This window comes from Lycorma delicatula, chromosome 4, assembly GCF_047948215.1.
Source record: "Lycorma delicatula isolate Av1 chromosome 4, ASM4794821v1, whole genome shotgun sequence".
NCBI lineage: Eukaryota > Metazoa > Arthropoda > Insecta > Hemiptera > Fulgoridae > Lycorma > Lycorma delicatula.
The window spans coordinates 181,619,393-181,644,352 of NC_134458.1; the positions used below are offsets into that span (position 1 = coordinate 181,619,393).

The 24,960-nt window shown below is 30.1% G+C and overlaps 1 long non-coding RNA gene across 1 annotated transcript in view; it reads right to left on the bottom strand.

Annotated features, from left to right (window-relative positions):
* Positions 1–24,195, bottom strand: part of LOC142324127 (uncharacterized) — a 415,902-nt gene extending 391,707 nt beyond the window's left edge. The window contains exon 1 of the long non-coding RNA XR_012756223.1: positions 24,055–24,195. This is a non-coding gene — a long non-coding RNA (uncharacterized LOC142324127). The remainder of the gene's footprint in view (positions 1–24,054) is intronic.
* Between the last annotated feature and the right edge of the window lie 765 nt (positions 24,196–24,960).

Sequence of the window (24,960 nt, forward strand, 5' to 3'; positions counted from 1 at the left end):
AACAGAATATGTAGTGAGGTGGGGGAATTCGTTGGAAACTCAAACAACGTGAGAGAGAAGAGTGCCACCTACTTCCAATATCGGCTTCGTAAGTTAAGGTTTCTACATTTGTTGATCGTGAAAAGAAATGATAGACTACAGGGTTATATAGAAGGTTTTAAAGCCGGAATGGACGAGCGGGTGAAGATTGTTTCGACCCCACCTGTTAAAAAATCATTCTCTGACGTTGTTTAATCGCAGCCAAGAGTTATATTGATAGATAAGCCTTTAGGGGTTAGCTTAACTGCTTTTAAGGCGAAGTCATTAAACAGTTAGAAGCTAGGAAGGAATGGCTTGCATTGTTTCCTTTATGCTCACAATCTATAATTGTGAGCACAAAGGACGATCCCAAGGGCGTTAATATTATTGCTAATGAAAGTTATACCGAAGACCAAATCAAGGACAACGATAGGATCAAACAGTATCCGATAAAGACTGTGACTATAAAGCTTCTCAGGCCACGTATATATGATGCCCCTCGAAGTATAGCGGAAAAAAGTTTTTGAAAACCGTACGGAGGTGTTTAGTTGTGATACCTCTGAAGTGTTTTCTGGCACGTTCAATATTGTATTTCTGGCAGACAACAGGGGTAGTAGTTCTCTCCTTATGTTGTAGAGGTAGATAAGGGTTTTCATCAAACTTTTCTTGATCAAAGTGGTCAGTTGTTTGTAGATTTTCATTCTTTTAAGGTTAAAGATTATTTGAGAGTGAGTAGGTGCTAACGGTAAAATGTGGCTAAGGTGTGTAAAGGAAAGGAACTTAGTTCTTATTGTGGTGGTGAGGGTCATTAAGTGAAGGATCGCTCGACCAAGCAGAAAGGGGGGTCTCCAGTCTGTATTAACTGTTGTCGAGTTGGGAAGTCGGCGTTACACGATTGTAGATCGGATGAATGTCCCGCATACGTGCGCGTGCGTGATATGTTGCATAGTAAAATTTATTTTCAGATTTACAGCCAGATGGGTCACACAGTCTGGGGATCTCTGGTGTTGTTTCCTTGTTTGAGTTGATTAGTTTGTTTTATGAATATTTAGGTTTAAATCGGTTTCTGTTCTGATTTGTTGTTGTGGGTTATAGAATAAGTTTTTTGTTTATTAGTGTTTAGTTAGTTGTTTAATTGTTGTTGTTTTGTTTTTGTAGTTTGTACTTTCTAGGTTTCTGTTTTATTGGTGTAATTGGTGTTTGCGTTGTTTAGTTGCTGCTCGCTCTACCGTAGGATGGGTTTCGCGAATCAGCTCAATCGGTAAGGTCTTATTTAAGACTTGTGTTAATAGTAGGATCTGTATAGGCGTCATACTCCGATGGGAATGTCGTGTGTGGCATTTGTATCGTAGCATCCTGACTGAGGCAAGATTGAATATATCTTGAGGCTTTTGAAGATGACCTCCGGTAAACCCCCTCAGGGCTAGATACGGAAGGGTGGTGTAGCGTTTAGATCCATCAAATAAAGGGTGTCTTTCCCTTCGGGGTCAGGATGGTCAGGAGCGTTTGAATGTTTTACTGGTTTTAATTGGTTGTATTGTAATTGGTCGGAATCAATCAGTGCTGTGATTGGTATAAATAAAGGGTTTTCTGATTGATCTAAGATATCTATTATAACGATTTGATAAGAAAATGTTGATTCGATTGATAAGAAATCTATGTATTATTGATTATTCTGAACCATTCATCGTTGGATTATACGGAAGAATTCGGTTTTGGGAACTATGTTACTTAAGAGTAATCTGTGATACGCTAGGACGAATGTGTTGTGATTGGTTAATCTTCATCGGTTTCGGTTTGTCAGTTTAACACGAATGGCCCATATTTCACTATCTCTTTACGCACATTACTTAAAAAGAAAATTTTAAACCAATTTTGCATGAATTTTAAAGGAAACTGATACCGAAGTAATTTTTTATTTAATCATAAATATTTGTTTTTTTTATCTCAATTCGATTCAATAATCTCAATCGGTTGGTTTTAATATTATGAGATAATTTACAAACATAATTTTAATATATTTGTGAGGGGGCAATGTACATATTAAGAACGTATTTAAAATTAATTTACTTAAAAAGGGAAAATGACGTTTACACGACTGACAAGTGAGTAGTTTCTCCTATTTTATTAATTAAAAGTTTTACAAATATGCCACATCCTCATGAAAAAAAAAGAATTTGCCAATTTCTTTTGAGAAGGATCGATTTACTCAAAAAATAAATATAATAATTCTCGAAGGCTATGAAATCACCCCGTCTTCCCTGTAGCGGAACAATTCAAACGTGTTTAAAGGTCTACTATATATCTGTATTAAAAAAATGTAATACTATAATCAATAAACATTGGTACTGTTAAAGACTATAACGTACAAAAACATAGTTTAAACATTTATCAGTAACGTATCTTTTTCTTAATTTTTAAAGTTCTTAAGAAAGCTAACATTTATTTATTTGTAGTAAAGTTGATAGGACTAGTATAGGTTTATATAGGAACAATTAACAGGCTAGAAAAGTTTTGAAAAAAATTGTTTACATGAAATGAACATTATTGTGATTATCCCATGCATCAATTATAACTCTCTCTCCTCTAACCCCTCTCCAACCCAGCACCAGTCCCTCTCTATCTATCTATCTATCTCTCTCTTATATTAATGGAATTTATTTAGACTCTTTGTTTTTCAATAATTCCTAAACAATATTTGTGTAAATTTACATTTACTAAGTTTTAATGAATTTTGACCTTCAGTTTACTCTTTTTAAAAATCGTTCATTAATCAAAACGATTCACCATTTTTTTCTTTCGGTTGAAGAAAACATTTTTTCAAAATTTTAATCCTTGACTTTTACAACTATTACGATGTTAGTTTTAATGTTATATAATACTTGTTTTAAATACATTACTTAACAAGAAAACGCAGAAACTTTTAACTGCAAAAAGCAATTGTTACAAACAATAATTTGGGTGGGACGTTCCTAGTACCGCTATGATAGTACCTTGGCCTTTTATATTAATATAAAATTATATTTTTATTACGATACATTTACATTTATTTATTTAATAACAATTTTTTTATATCATAATTGTTGAGATTCGTTAATTATTTTAATATTCCGTATCTTCCACCAATAAAAAAACGAAGTGTTCTACAGGATTTTTCATATTTGAAGGCTATTTAATTTGGTCTATTTCGTGTAACTAAAAAATTTTGATAATGTCTATCATAATGTAACACAAAATCCATGTTTCTTAATTAAACAGGATTGTTAAATGTGATATTTATTTATAATTTTATAATTGTATAAAAATCAGTATTGCCATATGTGTGTAGTTTTGTTCGTGTGTAAGCTGTTCGGTTAAAACTCAAGAACGCTGCGACGATTTTAATTATTAATTATAAAATATCGATAGGTTAATATCAATAAGTTTTATATTTGCTACTGAGGACTACTTTTAAATGTAAATTTTTCAAGATTACTCAGGTTTGGGGAGCAATATTTTTTAATTTAAAGAATATCCTATTTTTACAGAATCGTTTATCTTGAAGTAATATTTTAGGTGGCTAACTAAATCAAGGTCAGTAAGAAATAGCCAGTAAGCAATAGTCAGTAAGAAATTTGTCTACAGAGAAATTTTAGTAGAATAAAGAGAAATTTGAATTATAATAGGGATCTAATTTATTTAAATAGGGTTCATTTAATTCAGCTATCAGATATTTAATAAAAATTATTATTGTACTAGTATTTTTTTAGATAGACAAGTAAACAAATGTTTAATAATTAGCGTTATCTATGTATTGTAAATATATAATAAAAGTTATTTTTGCAAATAATTGGTAAAAGTAGTGTTATTTTTGTTATTTTAGATGACCATTATGACTTTAAACGGGGTTTTGAATCAGTGATTTTGTTAAGTTATAAAAGTCAAAAAGAAAATGCTAACAGTTAAATTATTACCTTTTTCAAACAAAAAATTAAATTAAATTTATTTTCAAACAAGTAAAATATTTAAAGAATCTTGTAGTAAAATATCTGGCTGAATAATACCGACACGTACACTTCAAATAAATAAATAAATAAATAAATAAATAAATATATATATATATGTGTGTGTGTGTGTGTGTGTGTGTGTGTGTGTGTGTGTGTGTGCGCGTGTTAGAGAGAGAGCCAGAGAGAGAGGGAGAGAGAGAGAGAGAGAGAGAGTGATATAATGTTTATTTTGCTCAAGCAAGCGAACAAATAATGAATGAGTATAATACAATATTTTATTGAATTTATTATAAATAAGAAGGTCAATATAAATTTAAGAAAACAGTATTATAAATGAATTTTAAATCACGCGAGTAAAATGTTAATTTTATAACCACGTATGTGGTTCAAACATGAAACATGCACAGCCGCTCAGGTGTATTACTATTTTATATAAAACAAAAAAGAATAAAAAGAATATATATTCAATATACGTGTGTTCCAATAAGGTTTTTTTAGTTTTATAAGAAACTAGCATTTAATGAAAGTTTTATAAATGTTTAATAAAAGTTACCTATAATTTAAAATAAAGTTTAAACTCTTCTTAGAACTTTTGACAGGCTGTTATAATAGCTTTTACATAAGGTTCCCATTTTTCTGTTAAGTAGTAAAATTAATAGAGAATAAATAATATTTCCTTATTTTTTATTCTAATTATTTTTAGTTTAAAACAAGCTATTTTATATATAACTAGACTTATTTTATTAATACAAACAAAACATTTCTATTCATTTGTTTCTTATTTGATTTGATTTATTGCTTTGATTCAGATAGACGTTATATAATTAAATAAACTTTACGAATAGGTTAGGTATTTTATATTTATATAAATTTGAAAATTAAACCTATAAAAATCGAAAAATGACGACCGCTTAAATTTTTTAGTCATTAACAGATTCTTTAATATTAGTTTTATGGAATTATATTTTATTAAATAAAATGTTAAACCTTTTATCGTGAACAAAATGAAGCCTTACTTGTTCAAACTGGTTGATTAACAACAGCCGACCTTTGGCATACGCGTATATTACTTACAAAACAAAATTAAAAAAATGTTGTTATTTAGGTAGTAAAATTATAAAGGATGGATGATAATTATAACAAAAATATCAAAAGCAGAACTGAACAAACGAAAAGAGCTTTAAATGTATTATACTAGGGGCGTTTGGAAAGTTCTCGGCCTGACACAAAGATTGTGCAAGTATGGCCAAATGAATATTTAAATTAATCCTTTAGATGGTTTTACAAATTTTAAGATACATCCATTTAGTAGCTTGTTTGTGACGATCGTATAAACTTAACAACTTTAGACATTTTCTGTAAAATGGATAAAATAGAAGTTCTTAAATTGTTATAATGTACTTTATTTTAAACTATTCAATCCCAACAGATAAACAGGAAGAATTAAGACTTTAAAGGATTATCCCCTTCGTTTTCGAGGTAAAAAAAAATCGACTGCTGAATTTAATCGTGATCTTCCATCTATTTAAGATGATGAATGCTCACTTTTCCCAAAAATCGCTACGACCAACGAAATTGTCACAAAAATCCACAGTGCGTATTAAATAATCGCCAACTAAAGTTATGCGAGCTTACTGACATTGCAAACTTCTCGAAACACCGTGCTCACTACATCTGGGATTGAAATAGCTTTCAGCTCGATGGGTAACGCGTTTGTTAGCAGTCGACCAAAAACGTATTCTATTTAATTCTCCTCAAGGGTGTTTAGACTTATTTAAACGTCATTCTGCTGAATTTTTTCGATTTTTTTATATATTAGATGAAACATAGATTCACCATTACTATACCAAATAGTAGGTGGGAGCAGTGGAAAGTGCGCCAAAGAATGAGAAAACCTGTACGAAAAGTCACAGCTACGATTTTTGCGGGAATTCTTATGGTGTGGTGCTGTAGACTACCTGGAAAAATACAGCACCATCACTGGGGAATATTACGGTTTATAGTTGACAATAAAGAGCCTATTTAGGCGTTCACTTCTGGACTTAATCTTTCAATGCGTTACTACGTCTGCACACTGGTCTCGGATTTTTCTGCAAAACTCCACAACCTACGCTTCGAAATGCTTCATCGTACGCTGTATTCGTCGGATTTAGCTCGCAGCAATTACTTCCTCTTCACTAACCTGAAGAAATAGATCCCTGGAATAAGATTAACTTCAAATTACGAGATCAAAGCTGAGGCAACCCTTACTTTTCAAAACTGGACAAATTACATTTTACTGTAGGTGTTAAAAGTTCAGAAATTTGTTGATCGAAATGTATCAAATCGCAAGGTGACTACGATGAAATATTTAAAAAAAATTCTTAAAAATCTTGTGTTTTCTGTATCAAGCCGAGAACTTTTCGAACGCCATTCGTAAATCTGCTACCACCAAACACACATTTAAGAATTTTAAAGACTTTCGTAAAAGTATTTAAAGCTTTTACGAATGTCTTTTCAGTATTTCTATGGTGAAAATTAGGTGAATAAATAATATTCGAAATGATGTTAAAAGAAACTGGAGTGAAAAGAATTTGTGGCAGGCTATTTTAAAGAAACGAACTTGGTTGTCGGTCTGTAATTGAAATATTCACATTATTAGTAAAGAATATAGCGTTTTGAACGGGTTACTACAAGATAACATTGTAAATTAAGTGATAAACAGAATAAAATGGGAAATTCTTTCCGAAACAAACTAGATCAGAAAGAAGTTTACGGTATAATCTTTAATAAGAAGGTTTAAGGTTTACGGGCTGTACGCTAAAAAAAGTAAAGGAAATCAAAGATTGAAATAAATGAAAGGATAACTGGGAATGTGGAATTCAGAAGATCTGATGGGATCGGCACAAAATAGTAAGGAATGAATAAACGCATTAAACTATTCTAAAGACTGTTAATCAATAAATCATAGGTCGCCAGTACTATTTCATTGCTTTTACATTTACAAGTATGCTCATTTTCATCATAATTGAATCACTTTTTAGAACTACTATTATAATACTACAAAAAAAAACCAATCCAATAAATTTATTGAATTTTGCAAATTTGAAAAGGTTATTGAAATACAAATGCAACAATTTTTCCAGTTAGTAGAATTTAATATTTGTTAAATAAAACATAATTTACCAAAACAAATCATCTTTAAATTCAAAAATCGTTTATAATACATGGAAAATCGATATAATTATTATAAAGAAACTAATTTGAGAAATATAAATAAAAATTCATCATAAATTTAAATTAAATTTTAAAAATTCACTGATTTTCATCTCTCTATTTAACCAGTCATGGGTAGGAAAAATAAAATGTTTTTCCAAGACAATTAATAATGTAGGAGAATAATTTAATTTTATTCTGTCACTCGGCAGGTTTTTTCTTTTTTTTTTAATTATATGTAGCCTATATTTGTGATGACAGTATATAATTGTGTGTGTGTGTGTGTGTGTGTGTGTGTTGTAATTTTGATGAAATTTTCTTCTGATAACGTTAGCTATATAGTAAAGAAGAGAAAACTCTACTTGGAAGTGTAAACTGAATTTGAAATTAGTTTGCACTGAATCGTGGTTCATCTACATTATAACAAACAGTAAAATCAATTTCTTGTGTGACCCCTCTTTTGTAGTTTTCTCTCTTCTCTTATCCAATTCTCTTTTTTCTTCACAACAATCATATTATCTTTGTCTATTTCTATATTTTACTATTTTATAAAGAGCGCTAATTAAATCCTTTTTTCATTTCATTAATGAAAATAAGTTACAATATTTCTGACGTGAATTACTTATAAAGTACATAATTACTGAAAATTAAAGTAGAAAACTTCAACAACAACAAAAATTAATTAAACATTAAAGAGGGATAAATATACATTCAGGAGAAAAAAAATATATATATATATATACATAATATATGCAAGTTAAAATTCATATAAAAATTTTTTATAGACCATTTGATACGAAATGGTCACATATAAAATTGGTAGAGCCAATCTAAAATAAATAAGCCTCCCATATCAGGCTTACAATGGAAAAGGTGCCTTCTTCACTGAGCCAATCATACTGCCATCTACATGCTCTATTCTACACTCTATTCACTTTACACCAATTAGTTCAATAGAGAAAATCAATAATATTAAAGAAAATACTTTAACTAGAGTCTCTTGTGTCTCGATCGGTTTACATGTGCTATAGCCACAATAAAGAACGGGAACAGATATTATAAACTATAAATTGAAGTACCACTATCTATTATACCATTGGCTTTACTCAATATTGGAAAATACATTAGTAAAAATTATTAAATAAACTGATTAAAAATGTAAGTTCAAAACAGTTCTTATCATGATAATAGAATTATATATATATATATATATATATATATATAATTCAATGGAATAATATGTATACTTGCATATATATATATATATATATATATATGGAATTATATAATTTATTTATCATGTAATTAATTGAAGAATGACGTCAGAGTATTCTAATAACTGATTATCGAAAAAAACTCGCTATAAGCACTACGAGAATAAGCAAGATTTAATTTTAAAAAATTTTTTTTAAATGATTAATTTAAAAATTTATAATTAAAAATCACAAAAGAGCCGCAAAACCCGTTTTCATTACTAATGATTTTCTTACCCTTAAAACTATTTATAACTATATTTAGATTATTTTGCCTGTTACTATTTAACTTTTTTTACTTATAATACCTGCTTTCTTCTATTTAAAAAACAAGTATTAGAGTAATGGAGTAACAATATCTACTATTCTAGTAAAAATAAAGTGTGAACACTACATGGCTTCCTTGTACGCTTATTAAATTACTATTTCATTTGAAAGTGAGATACGATCCTCAAATTTCTTAATAAAGTGGACAGTTACACAATTCCATTGTTGTGGACACCACATTGCATCACATTTTTTGTGGTGTCCGCATCAGCATTTTTATTAGTTTATATATTAATTTTTTTCACGTCGCTAAGTAGTTATGTGATGTAAGTGAGAACGTGTCGGATCCGTAACCATGCACACATATGTTCGAATTTGACTCATAAGTATATTTTTTTTTTAACTTTTTTTTTAATTTAAATACATTTATTTATTAGTAATTATTAACCTTTGTAAAAATGTTTAAATTAAAATGAAAATTACATAAAATTTCTCCTCGCTAATAACTTCTGATTTTTTCATTTTTTTTTTTTTCAATCGGAGGTTAATAATTCCTAATAAATCAATATATTTAAATTAAAAAAAAGGAGATGAAGTCGGATTCGAACCGATGTGCCTATTTCATTAATTAAAATTTTATTTGGCTGTAACTCTGGAACCAATGAAAATAAGTATCACTTACGATATATCGTTGAAAAGTTCTCAATGAGGGCTTATGACTGCAATTAAGAAAAAGTCCAAAATCCAAAAACTTTGGATTTTGGGCTTTTTTGGACACTTTTGGTTCAGTCGATTGCAATCAAAAAGGGAGGTGCACAACTAGATGTTACAACAGTCCTTAATACAAAATTTCAACATTCTATGGCTAATCGTTTTTTAGTTATGCGAGATACATACGTATGTACAGACGTCACGCCGAAACTAGTCAAAATGGATTCAGTGTTGGTCAAAATGTATATTTCCGTTGAAATCTGAAAACCGAAATTTTTCGCTATCGCAATACTTCCTTTACTTCGTACAAGGAAGTAAAAAGAAATAAATGTACTACGAAATATTCAGACAGTTTTTCTATAATAACATTTCTGAAGATATGAATAAACGATAAACAAGGAAATCTTGGTTAAAATTAGTCTAAAATTTCCCCCTACTGATTCTTTATTTCAGGAATTGAAAAATAAATATTATATAATAATAATATAATTATTTCTCTTCGTTATATGATACATTAAAAATAATTCTCAGTTGTAATTCCAATATTAAGATCCTTATGTAATTTTTTAAAATAGTTATACATTTATAAATAAAACTACAAAAGACAACAAAAAAAAGAAGAATTTTACTGCAATATTAAAAAAGTTATACAAATGTGAAAAAGAAAAGCTTGTATGGTACCTCGCATTGTCACAAAGTAACTTTTAATTGAAGCTGCCATTTTTAAAAGTGGCACACAAGAGTGTTTTTTTGGAGAACCTAAAAGGGTATTATATAGATGTATATTACTTTAATGTGAATCTCTCAAATCTCTCTTGAATAATAAAGGAGAGAGCTCAGGTGGTTAAAAGGAAGTGTTGTCGGCGGCTCCTTTGCGGTCCGGAAATGTTAAAACCTTGTGACCAATGGCGCTGCCAGTCGTGTGCTGTACTAACAGTTTCCTGCTATATCTCAAGCACAAAAGACTCGCAATGATTCTAATTTGCTTTCAGTTTCAATATATAACATGAAATTATTGCTTTATGTAACTTATTTAATCTACATAATTATCTAAGGCTTTACTTTCCCTTAATATACAAAAACAAAAAAAGATTATTAAAGCCATTTTTAATTATAAATTAAAATGGTTACTTAATTAACCATTTATATTGTTTACTTTAAATTTGTACTTTTATTGTTAATAATACGCGTTTTGTGCTAACCAGTTCTATTTGGCTCATTTAATACACTTTTCAATTCCATTATTTCTGTGCTAACGATTTCAATGTAAAATATGTTCATCTTATATCCCTTGTTTCAGTTTCAAATACGTTAATTTAATCATACGTTAAAATGTTTACTCTTCCGTAATATTTCTTCTCATTTATTATTATTATTTTTTTTTTTCACAGTGAAAATCAGTAGTTATAACAGTGCACCACAACATCATGCATAATCAAATGCATCACAGAGGTTAGAAATTCTTCTTTTAGTTTTATTTATTTCTTAATAATTAATAATACAATGTTAATTTTACTGAAAAATAATTAAAACAGCATATTCCATGCTACGGCATCCATCTTACCCCGCGCTTCACAAGTTCTCCAATTCCAGTAATATGTTGCCTATAATACAGCATTCACCTCTTGCGTAACGCACTATTCGTTAGTTGAAGGTATATATCCAAAAATTAAGCAACCCCTATAATCTAAAAATCCGTTGCTTGTAGGAGTTATTTTTAACTCTGAAACAGCGTTATCAGTAATATAATTGAAAAAAAAAAAAAAAACAATTTTAAAGTCACTTGTAATAAATCTTTCTTAAATATATTTTTCTAAAACACAAACAAACAGAAGAGCGTTGTATTAAAATTAATAAATTATATATTTTTAAGAAATTTAAATTTTAAAAAGGACGAAGACATTATCAGTTGTATCACTATTTAAAAATAGATACAAAAAAAAGATAACAGATTTTTATTGTTAGATTGCTCGTTATGAAAAGATAATCTTATTGTGTGAGGTAAACAGATTTTGAAAACGTTTGGGCACTGAACAATTAAAGATAGATTGTTATTTATATGTGAAACGTATATAATTTAATAACAGTAACTTTAAATTCATAATATCAATCCAACAGATGTGGGCGGAATTAAGCAAAATTTGAATTAAATTTATTGGTTAAACGTAACTAATAAAATAAAGAGATTGGATATTGTGTTTTGGTGAAATTTAAGGCCGTATATATGTATATATATTTTCAGAAACAAGTTGGTTAAGTCAGATAAACTGACTTCAGATGTAGTAGACTTTTGGTTGAAGAAGACCCTAAATAAACAAATAGGTTTTATTCTGATCGACTTACATTATAAAGATCCCGTCAGGAACGGGTCGATATGCTAATCCATGAGTTAAAAAAAGGAACTGCCCCAGAATCGGTTGGGAGGGTGCCACATACGTCCATGCGTTAATTGTCGAACCTGAGGAAAAATCCTATTTACTATTTTTCAATCATCAATTACATGAAACTCTGACATCAACATTATAATTTTTTTTTAAACTTCAGTTTATAAAATGTATGTAAGGTTTTGCAATATCATGTTAATTTAAACACTTTTTGGTGCGATTTTTTTTAAGTTCTCTTTTCATTAAATTACATTACCTTTTACTTTTCTGTCTAAAATGTATACAATAACATAAATAATTGAAACATAAACTTATAGTAAATAACATATATTTTAATAATCATACATAATCTACACCATTAAGAAAATTTAAATTTGTGTGTGCGCGCGCGCGCGCGTAATGCCAATACGAAATCCGGTATTGGAGCATCACGCGAGAATCAACGATCGACCTTTTTCAAATTTTCAGAATACATTCATGTTATCCACAAGGAAGGTTTTAAGCCGTAGATCGAGGTCCTAATCTACTTGAGGGGGGAAGCTTCTATGACAAGAATGAGGGAAATGGAGGAAAGAGAGCTTTAATTGTTATTTATCCTTCTCAGAACCATGAGAATAAGAAACATATTTGGGGTCCACAGGACTCTGCTCCCTGGCTAGAAGGAAGTATGACCAACTAGTATAAAATAAAATGTAATAATTATTATATTAAACAATTTAACAACCCAGTGGAGTATTATACTGTACTTTGACCTTTATTCACGTTTAATCAGTTTGATCGTAACGCTGGATCTTTTTACTTTCGTATACGTACTTAAGTGTCCAAGTTTATTTTGTGGATGTTACTTTAACAAGCGAATAAAATGAAAACGGTTTTACTCGTAACTTCAGTATTTAAAAGATCTAACGTCAGGTAATAACACCGTGTTAAAAGAACTAATAAAGTATATTTATGTTCAGTATTTGACAAAATTACAACTTTATTTTAACTAATATCTCCAAACAAATGATGAAAAAAAGATAATAAAGTAAGTGAGCGACCCATTCAATTCGAATACATCATAGTATTTTATCGGCAACGAAGCAGGAAAACTACGAGTACTTCAACTAACTACGTTAAAATTTATGATTTATTTCCAGTCATTGCTTGAGTTTTACTTTAAGGTTAAAAATTAAAACTTATTATAATTAAGAAACTTCTGTTCGCGTTGACATTGTTTACAACTTTTGATATTTATAAAACTGATTTTGTAATAGTTGCAGTTATTAAATGAAAGCATAGAGAGAAAATTGATATTAAAAATAAATGTTCAGTGCATAATCGAAAATATGTAATGTCACAAGACTATTAATAATTATCAACTTTACTAACCGGAAAAGGAGTACGATTTTGAGCTCTATAAATTAGCCAATAAAGTTCAGTAGCATCATTAATAGCTTTTAAATTAATTTAATTAATACAAAACATTAAATCATTAAGTTGTGGTAGACCATTTCAACACACCTTAGTGTGTGCAAAGTACATACAAAGGGGAAAAAATATACAAAACCTATTTTTTTTTTCTTTTCAGTAAAAATATTCTCATTCATATAAAACCACTGCAAAACAAGGTATTATAATTCTGAAAATAAGCATCTCAAAGAGCAGTACTACCTATTCATACTCGACATATAAAAGACCGCTTCCCCTCATTGTATTCTATACAACTAGTTCATTGGTCCATACCGTTTATTCTTCTAAAACAGTAAATAATAATGATATTCACGTACGTTATGTTCATTTCTATACTTTGATTATTTCCTATTTATCAAAAATTCCTCTCACCAGATCGTTTTAATCGGTACCATAAAAATTAATATAAAAAAAATATTTTTAAATTGCATAGAGACAATCACCACAAAAATTTTGTTATGGAGAAAATACTTTTAATCAAGTTTATATTTAGAAATTTGTAATAAATCCCTATAAATATTTGTATAAAATAAGATTTTATATCTAAAGATTAAAACATACAAAAAAATGATAATTTTGAAATTTGTTATCTTACAAATATTTATATAAGCTTGATTACAAAATTATTAATGACTAACTTTTAAATTAATAGATTTATTTTTAAATTCCTTCCTAATTAAATAATGATCACCTTCCTTAGTGGAATTTCCTGTAGAATTGTTATTTATAATAAGTACCTTAAAAGGTTAACACCTTAACCTTAACACCTAAATATTTCATCAAATAACGCATAAATTTCAGATAATAATAATGATAGTGTAATTATCATTAATTACACTGATAAACATAATTTTGGTTTCTAACATGCGATTCACGATTTTAATCTGCTTTTAATACTGAAAACGAATATGAACTCAGAATCTTTCTATCACCCACAATTTTTGAAAAATTTTTAAATTTTAATTAAAGGATTTTTTTAATTTAACGTATAGTTAGGGTTTTAAGTTCCTATATTGTATTTTGTTAGCTCACTTTTTATTGTTTAACATTGTTAACATAATTTTTAGGCTATAAATAAACAATACTAGACAAAGAATTAAATCATATCACAGTCACATATTATGACACATGTACCTATGGTTTGGCGCAAACCATATAAAAAGGATCGCGTAACCGATTGTTACTTTTGTTTAACCAGTGTGTCTGGAAGTTTTATAAATTCTAAAAATACTGTAAAATATCCTTCATTGCAATTTGCAATTAGGCCTGTACCTCACAGTGAAATTATTCTAATTCCTGAGCCACTGTGAATATATGTTTCGAAAGCAGCGATGAAGAATCAGGCAGCTGAAGAATACAACAATGATTTTAATTTTGAAATAATTATCTTCAAATAAGCCACATCTTATATCACAAGGTGAATTAAATGACTTGGTTAAGGATTTAAATTCATCAAAAAATCAAGCTGAACGTTAGAATCAAGACTGCAAGGTCTGCAAGGTTAAAAAAAATACAAAAATTTCGGTCTTTCGAAGCCGACAAAAAGAACTTTCTCAGTACTTTATTGATGAAAATAATTTGGTTTATTGCACAAATATTGATAAGCTTATGTTGCACTTAGAACAAGTTCATAAACCTGAGGACTGGCGCCTTTTCATACATTCATCCAATTATTGTTTAAAAGTGGTTCTACTACACAACGGTAACAAATATCCTTCGATACAAATCGCTTATGATATTAATTTGAAAGACACATACGATATGATGAAAGACGTTCTTGAAAAAAAAAATTATAAAAAACGTAGCTGGAACATATGTGGTGATGTGAAAATTATAGCTATTTTGTAAGGCATGCACTTTGGCTATACTAAGTACATGTGTTTTCTTTGCGAATGGGACAGCCGAGCGAGGGATAAACATTATGTTACCAAAGAGGGGAGGAAACGAGACAACTTAACTCCAAATGCGCAAAATGTTATTCATGAGCCCTAGTTGAACCCAACAAATTTTTACTCCCTCTTTATGCTAGTACTAATGAAAAATTTTGTAAAAGCAATGAAGAAGGATAGTCCCGGATTTTTGTACATCAGGCAGAAATTTCCGAATGTGAAAGTTAAGGAAAAATTAAAGAAAGAATATTTGTTGGTACTCAGATAAGAGAGTTGGTCAAAGATGATGTATTTAAGTTAATGTTAAATAATGTAGAAAGTGTAGCTTGGGCTTCATTTAGAGATGTTTGCAAAGCTTTTCTTGGCAAACAAAAATCCGACAATTACCACGATACTGTTAATCAACTTCTTACTTCATACAGAGCTATAGGATGTAATATGACTTTGAAAATACATTTCCTCCACTCACATCTGGAGTTTTTCCCGGACAACCTCGGTGACGAACACGGTGAACGTTTCCACCAAGACATTTCGGTGATGGAAAGCCGCTATAAAGAGAAACGGAATACTAACATGTTAGCCGATTACTGCTGGACATTAGTTCGAGATGTGAGGCTATTTATAAAAGAAAAACATCAGCGAAATCATTCTAAAGCAGGTATGGCCATGCAAAATTATAAATTTTACCAATTTTAACTATATTTTCCCTTTTTTAAAACGTGATTTATTTAAAACTAAGGGTGATAAAAAAATTGTATTTACAGATTTGTAATGTACAGAAAAAAGCAATTCAAGAAATGGTATCACACTCACAGAAATATTACTTTTTTTTTTTTTTGTCTATCAGTGTTATTATCATTTATATTATTACTTCCTTGTACGAAGTAAAGGAAGTACTGTGATCGCGAAAAATTTCGGTTTTCAGATTTCAACGGAAATATCGATTTTGATCTTCCCTGAATCCATTTTGACTAATTTTGGCGTCATGTCAGTACGTATGTATCTCGCATAACTCAAAAACGATTAGTCGTGTGATGTTGAAATTTCGTATTTAAGACTGTTGTAACATCTAGTTGTGCACCTTCCCTTTTGATTGCAATCAACTAAATCAAAAGTGTCCAAAATAGCCCAAAATCCAAAAACTTTGGATTTTGGACTTTTTCTTACCTGCAGTAATAAGCCCTCATTGAGAGCTTCTCAACGATATATGATAAGTGGTACGTATTTTCATCGGTTCCAGAGTTATAGCCAAATGAAATTTCAATTAATGAAATATTTGAATCTTACAAGGGGGAGGACACATCGGTTCAATCCGACTTCATCTCCTTTTTTTCAACTTTTTCTTTTTAATTTAAATATATTGATTTATTAGTAATTGTTAACCGCTGATTGTAACAAAATTTTTACAATAAATAATAATTCAGTAATAACAGTTTTAAAAAAATATGTGTAATAAAATTACACATATTTAAAAATATAAAATATAAAATATTTATTTCACATATAAAAAATATGTGAAATAAAATTTTACGAACTTTTCATTTTTTTAAATGTATGTATATGTAATTTTATAGGCGTGCAAGGAAGTCATGTGGTGTCTACATCAGATTTTTTTTTTCATTGTGATACATCCCAACCCTGTCGGGGAAGACAACCGCCTTGTGACTCTTCTGGTCGCCACGCCACCAACCCCCCCCCCCGTCCACCACCGCACTTATTGTCCTGATGGGCTTTGACGGGAGTCGTCTTTCGCCCATAAAAACATAAGTTTCACATAAATTCATCAAATACTTAGGAGGTAAATCTTGCACATATATGATATAACCATGTGGGGTCGTCAGCCAGTTGGTATAAATAAAAATAAAATACCCAGCAACTGGTTGAAAAACTTTCCCGAAAAGTTCTCATGATATATTTATCCTTATTACAATAATTCTATCGTTATGCATTTTTAAATATCTACTCCCTTCCCTATCTTCTTGTTCATTTCGAAACCTACTCCTGCCTGCCCATTATTTGAAGCTGAGTTAATTATTCTAAAATCACCTGACCAAAAGTCGTTTTCCTCTTCCCACCGAACCTCGCTAATTCCTACTATATCTACATTTATCCTACCCATTTCGCTCTTTAAATTTTCTAACCTACCAACCTTTTTTAGACTTCTTACATTCCACTCTCCGACTCGTAGAATGTTATTTGTAATTTTCTGGTGATCCCTTCCTTAGTAGTCTCCATCCGGAGATCCGAACGGAGGACTAGTTTACCTCCGGAATATTTTACCAAGGAAGACGCCTTCATCTTTGCTACATGAAAATGCAGAGAGCTACATTTTCTTGGGAAAAAACCAGTTGTAGTTTTCCATTGCTTTCAGCTGCGCAGTACTCAGATTGAGTGATGTTGATATGGCTGTTTAAGTCCTCCTGACCTGCGCCTTAACAACTACTAAAAGAACTGCTACTCTCTTTCAGGAAGAATCATTCCTTAGTTTGGGTCTCTACAGATACCTCTCCGATATGGTTGCACCTTCTGTCCAGCTACTCTGTATCACTGAGCACTCAAACCCCCTCACCATCGGCAAGGTCTCATGATTCACAGAAAGAGGATATATAATTATATAGCCAAATAGTTGTGCCAAATATTAAATTTTTTGGTCAAGGGTTTCCAAGACATTACGTTTAGAATAACGATGAATATCCCTCCACCCTAAATCTGATTGACTTAAAACATGAAAATTTTAAATAACTTTCATTCTTCTAAAGCTCAATTATCTAAGAACATTACACAAACAATAAAAAAAGAATGGAAAAAAAATTCCTTTCTTTTTTTTAATTTTTCCAAAATTGAATACCATGAACACGTAGAAAAATGTTTTTTGAACAATCTTGAAAAATTAATGTTGAATTTTATTACTAAAAGTTGAGCATTATCTAACTTATTTTTCTACATAATCGCCAAAACGATTGAGGCATTTGTCGTATTGTGACACCAGGTTCCCGGTGCCCTCTTCAAAGAAGTTTGCCGGTGAGGTAAGAAACGTCTTGACAGCCTCCTGAAGTTCTTCGATGGCAAGTGTTGTCCGCCCAACCGTCCCTTCAATTCTCGAAAGAAGCGAAAATCGCTAGGTGCTAGGTCTGGACTATACGGTGGATGATCGAAAACTTCCCACTTGAATTGTTTGAGATGGTCTTGCGTCACGTTGGCACAATGCGGTCGTGCATTGTCGTGGATCCAAACCACACCGGACGAGAGCATGCCTTTTCGTTTGTTCTGGATCGCTCTGCGGAGGCGACGTAAAGATTCACAGTAAAACTTTTTCTTATTGTTGCCGTCTGATCCATAAACTCCACCAACAAGATCCCATTATGGTCGCAAAAAACTGTAGCCATTGTTTTCCTGTTGCTCAGTGCCTGTTTGAAATTTTTGGGTTGTTTGGATAAGAAGTGTGCATCCACTGCTTAGACTGTACTTTGGTTTCTGGATTGTCATACTGGATCCAAGTCTCATCGCCAGTAACGATAGGCTTTAAAACTTTTTCCCCCTCATTATCGTAACGCATGAGGAACATTAAGGCTGACGCCATTCGCTGCGTTTTTTAATCGTCACTCAACAATTTTTGGACCCAATGTGCACACACTTTCCGGTATCCTAGGTCTTTAGTCACAATTGTGTCCAAACAAGACCTTGAAATTTCTGGGATTTCTGCAGAAAGTTCAATTATCGTAAATCTCCGTTTGTCGCAGAAAAAACTCGTCAACGCGCTCAATCAGGCGAACGGTAGACAGACTTGCGTCCTTGCCCACTTCGACATGGACGTCCGTTCGCCTTTCTTTAAATTTCCTACACCATTCCCGTATACTACCATCACTCATAAAGTTTTCACCATACACTAGGCTCATTCTGCGATCGGTTTCAGCAACTCTACATCCTTCTGCTTGCATAAAACGTATCACACTTCGCAACTCACACTTGGCGGGAGCATCGATCGTAGCAGTTGCATCACACTAATGCAATGGATCCGTAATGGCAGAGGTTGTAGTGGGAGGCGGCGCAATCGCATGACGCGCAGACCCGGGGCTCCCGTCTATCTCATGTTTACTTAGATGCACGATCGGAGGTTGAAAAAAACAGCCCTCATATATTTCCTCTTTTTCTGTTTAGCCTCCGGAACCACCGTAAGGTATTACTTCAAAGGATGAATGAAGATAAACTAAATGAATGTAAATGGTTGCAGTGTCTTGTGCAAGTCTCAGATCGACCATTCGTGAGATTTGTGGTTAACTGAAACCCAACCACCAAAGAACATCGGTTTTCACGATCTAGTATTCAAATCCGTATAAAAGTAAAAGTGCCTTTAGTAGGATTTGAACCATAGAATTCTCGACTTCAAAATCAGCTGATTTGCGATGACGAGACCACTAGACCATCCCCGTGGTTACCGGGTATATCCTCGTAAAACATCAACTGACTTAAATATAGCGAAAAACAAAACTATTTAGCTTTAATATGTTTAAATTAATAACTGTGAACTCAAAAAAAAATTCCTACTCAATTAAAAATATATTCAGAAGAACTAAAAGTAACTCAATTCCAAGTTAATCACCATAAAATCGTAATAATAACCAGTTTAAAAAATATTTAGGTAAAGTTAGCACAGAAATTAAATAAACTACATTTTAAACTTGGCTAATTCCAAAAAATGAGAGAGAAAAGACTATGAGGGAATGAGAAATGTTAATTTGTTAGAAAAGAATTTAATATCATACCAAAGAAATCAACTTATAAAAAAATGCAAAACGGCCAAATCTTTGTAAACATAAACTAAAGTTTCAGAAATAAGACTCCACGATTAATTTACTTTCTATACAGTAAAATATAGTTAACTAAATTATTTCAATTATTACCGTTAAGAATGTCATAATTCATATTCAATTTGTACCTACTTAACACAGGAAAAATCATTCTAAATTCAGCTAGTATTTGAGCCCCCAAAAAATTCACGATATTTTCTTCTTCTTTTTCTTGTCTGATATTGCAAATTTTCATACGATATTAATTTACATCCCGAATCGATAAACAGTTAAGAAAGAACAGCGAGCCCCTTAGCCGACAAATCATATTTATAAATTAATCTTATTACTATTCCAAATGTTCGAATTATCTTCTAAAGTTTAATTTAATATATAACCGATGAAATACTGCATGACCCGCTCTTTTTAACTACCGAATAGATAAAATATTTTATTCAATTAATAGCAGGTCAGAGGGACCCGCCTACTGGACACCTTCTGTGTTCGTTATCCTCATGGATGTACGAATAATACTGATAAAATCTCCAAATGAATTATTTGAAAGACGCTGTTGTAGACTCTTATATTATTAAGAAAATATTTTCTTTAGAATGGTTTCCAATCAACACTGCGTCAGGTACCTTCAGCGGTTTTTGAATCGGAGGTAAACTGACCTTTCCTAAAGTAAAACAAATCCCTTTTGGTTCCTCTTTCAATTTCCAAACATGACAACACGAATACACGGCTGTCAGGGCGGGCACCAATATGTCCACGATCAGTGTTCTTAATCTGTACATTATAGCTAAGGCCACTTCTATCATTTGAGTAACCGTGGTAGCTCTACAAAGACTTCTTCATGAACTCGTGAGGTTTTAACTGCAACTTACGTGCAAATTCATAGCAACTCGAGTCTGGGCGTAGCGCTCTCAGTTAGCAGCAGCTAACCGAGAATCACGCACTTCAACTGTTTAAAAGGACCGAGATCCTGTCATTTTTTTAACAGACTGAATAATAAAGAAAGGTTACTTCTCTTTCCTGGAAGCATATTTTTTAACTTATCGACAATTCGATATCGACAACCAAAATAAGCAATCAAAACCCATAAAATTTCGCTAAATGTGCTAATTTAAACTATTTACAATAATAATAATTTTATAGTAATCATATAATATAATGAAATATTAAAATATTTTAAATTATATGGATCTAACTCAGATCTTTTTTCTTTTACCATATAGTACACAAATAAAATGAAGTAAAGATTTAATTTTTTTTTCTTTAATATCTTAATCCTCATTAAGAATATCGTGATAATTCTAATTGGAAATAATAACTAAGCCTGTAACGTAAAAATCTGAAAAGTTTTATTAAAATCTGTCCTGTAGATTTTACGTGATGCGTGAACAGAGACGACCCTAGTTACTTTATTATGTGTATAGATGTGCTATAAAAGGTACTTACCCGTCAGTAAAAGGATCTAATTCGATACACAAGTATCTTTTTATGTATATACGGCCTTAATCTACATCAAACAGACCGATCCGAATGATTATTTTATTTTTATTTTTTATTTTTTTGAGAAAATTGGTCTGGGGTCTATTCCTATTTTTTTCAGTTAAAATAAGTAGGAAATTTAAAAAACTAAATATCTCTATAAAGACACGATATGTTACAGATATTTTTTTTTAAGAACATACACTTCAGATATTTGAAAATTAAAACGTAAAACAGATTAACAGAAGAGCTTCCTCTACAAAATAAAAAAAAAGAATATTAACGATAACAGTCCTTATGGCAAATAATAAAATGTTTTCTTTAAGAAGATTTTTATTCAGAAATTTTTATCGCCGTTTGGTGATGTAATGAGAAAAATTCAAGTGAAATGAGACAGAATAAAATCAAATCTAAAATGTAAATATATAACGTCATAAAAAATTTATGAATAAAAACTTAATCAAAACAAACTTATCATGAAATTCAAATGAATGAGACTGATTTAATTTAAATAAATTATTACACTAAATTACAGAAGTTACATTAAAAAATTCTGGAGTAGAAAATTGTGAACATCACAAGCCAAAAAAAAATACACAAAACGTTAAATCATAAATATTTTATAAGCAAGCAAAATAGGTAGCAGCTTATTTTATCTTCATGAGAAAATGTCAGGATAAGTACAGTTATGCTTCCTTTAGTTTTGTTTTATTTTTTTTTCAGTCGGTACGAGTCACAGTTCTTAATTTGACATAAAGAAAAGGAAGTTGTAAACTTGATAAATATTTAAGGTTAGGCGAAGTGGTGTATGAGTAAAGTTGGCCAATGATTTACGTCCTGTTGCTGGCTGCCTCCACTACTTTTTATTTCCAAGTTCTTAGAAAAAAATGACACTCTTCTACGACATGACATATGGGTCACTGTAGGTCCTGAACGAACCTATAACTCATTCCTTATAACATGTTCCCTTTTCTTACTTGTTCCGACGTGTACTGTTGCACCTTTCGATATCCTTCATAACTTATTCTACTGTATTAAGGAAAAAAGGAGTTAAAGCAACAAAAATATTATGAAATTGTATAGAAAATTGAATATAGAAAGTACTATGAACATTTATTTTTATTTCTACGAATACAGAAAATACGGAGTAATTTATATTTTGTATTAAATACATTAAAAATTAAAATAATTTTCATATTAATTCAGTTACTTTCAATTTTAAAATATATATTACTACTCAAAAAGACATTATAATAAGATGAATTTTTCTATTATAAAGTTTAAAATCTAATCCTTCCGGTTAATTTAAAATTTATTATTAAGCTTACTTATTTTCTTTCTATTTATTACTTTATTTATTATTAATTTTCTTTTAAAAATACTATTTACTAAGGAAAAAAGTTCTGAATGATTTGTTAAACAAGTTGTAAAATTAATTAAAACTCAATCGTTGCAGTAATCGCGCAAAAATTGCTCTATTTTAGAAAAGAAAATCAAAATTTACTTCTAGAACAACTCATTTAAAAAAAGTGCAATTAAAGTATTAATTACTAAAAAAAATACCTTATATTTCTCCCACCTTTTCATCGAATTCTTTAAAGTTTTTAACAGAAATAGCTAAGCTAAATATTGTTCTTATTTAAATCGGATTAAATAATTTATATTTAATATAATACTAAAATTACTAAATGTACTAAACTACTACTAGTAATATTGAGTAACAGTATACTAGTAATAGTATTACTAGTTACTAGTAATATTAAGTATATTAAACTCATAATACTAACTTTTATACTTTAGTATAATTTATTATAAATAATATATTCGTACAATTTATATAACAATCAAAGAAAACAGAAATTAAAAAAGGTATGTTATTTTTATAATCTAAAAAAATCCTCAGTCAAGATTATAATAAAAGTTTATTTGTACGAAATCGTTTTACAAATTTAAATTTTTGGTTATTCTTGTCTCCCCACCGTAAAATACTTTGATAAACTTATTCATAGCATGTATATTACAAAAACATTGTCCATACAGGCTAGGGAAAACAACCTCCGTTTGAAATTTTAAAAAGGGGTTTTCTACACAAATTATATAAAAATTTTATTTGCTCTAATTTTCATCGTTTAGTTTGAAAAAGTTTTAAAAATCTACTGAAAGGTTCTATTTTTCGTCAATATTTGATAAACAAGGATAATTATTGTAAATTAAGATATAGCAGATACTGTTATTACGCCAATGAAGTACGTATATCGGCATATTAATTAAACATTTATTTATTAATCGAGTTTCGTTAAAATAGGCTGCCATCCGTGTTTAATCCCGTAAAAACCACAAAACAACACTAATCGAGATGTAATGGGAACAAATTGAATTAAACAAAGCCATTGAAAAACCCTTTTGCTTTAGTTTTATATTAAAAACAAAGATAACAAGAAAATAAAACCCATCTTAACTATTTACAGAATTAATTATAATTACAATCGTCAGATTGCACTCACTACTACAAAATGGGGATACAACACAATTTTCCATTTAATAGCTGATATATCAGAAACAATTCATCCGCTTCTAATAGATGAAATATAAACAAAAAGACTGTGTATCTTTCTTACCTTAATAATATATATCGTCAAAATATTCTTCTGAGTAAAAGCTAATTATTAAAGTTCAATCCATAAAAAAACGAGAATAAATAATGAAAAAAGAAATTAAAATACCCGAAGAATAGTTTTAATTTTAAAAAACGTTATTAAAAATATTGTGCCATTCTTAGGCGAACAAGCAGACAAATATAATGAACTAATAAGCGTTTTTTTTTTTGTCTCTTACGTAATTAAATGAAATAAATATCGGATGAAATTATAATACGTAGGTATAAAATTAAACACCAGCACGTATCTAGTAACATAGAGTTACCAGAAACGTGACTCACGTTACCACAAACGAAACTCCTGTTTGACTGAAAAAAGATTATTAACTATTTATCATTTTAAAACAGTATTATTTATACTCCACAGTTTCTTGAATAGACGTTTTGGTAATGGGTAATGTGGAAAATGTATAAATATATTGTTTTGCGTTGTATCTCTGCTAGATATTATTATTTTAGACAAGAATACAATTTTTTAAAAAGCGGAATAATTTATTTAAATAACTTTCAGTTGCACTAAGTTTTTATAGAAAATATTACCCTATTATACTAATTCAATAACCGTAAATTATTGTTTAATTCGAATTATATTAAACAGTAGTGTATTTGATATAATTTAAATTTATTTGTTAATTATTAATTACACTTTCAACGCTTTGAATGTATTTCACGAAAAAAATAACACGATAAAGATATTATAACTCAGCATTCGCAGCCTACTAAAATGCAGTTAATGTCGGCTCTGTAAGTGATTCCATTCTGTTCATTCCAGGGACTGGGTGAATAATGAATACCATTACTCTCAGGGAAAGGCAATTCTACCACTTGTACGTCAGCTTCTTTTACATACGTTAGAACCACAAAAAAA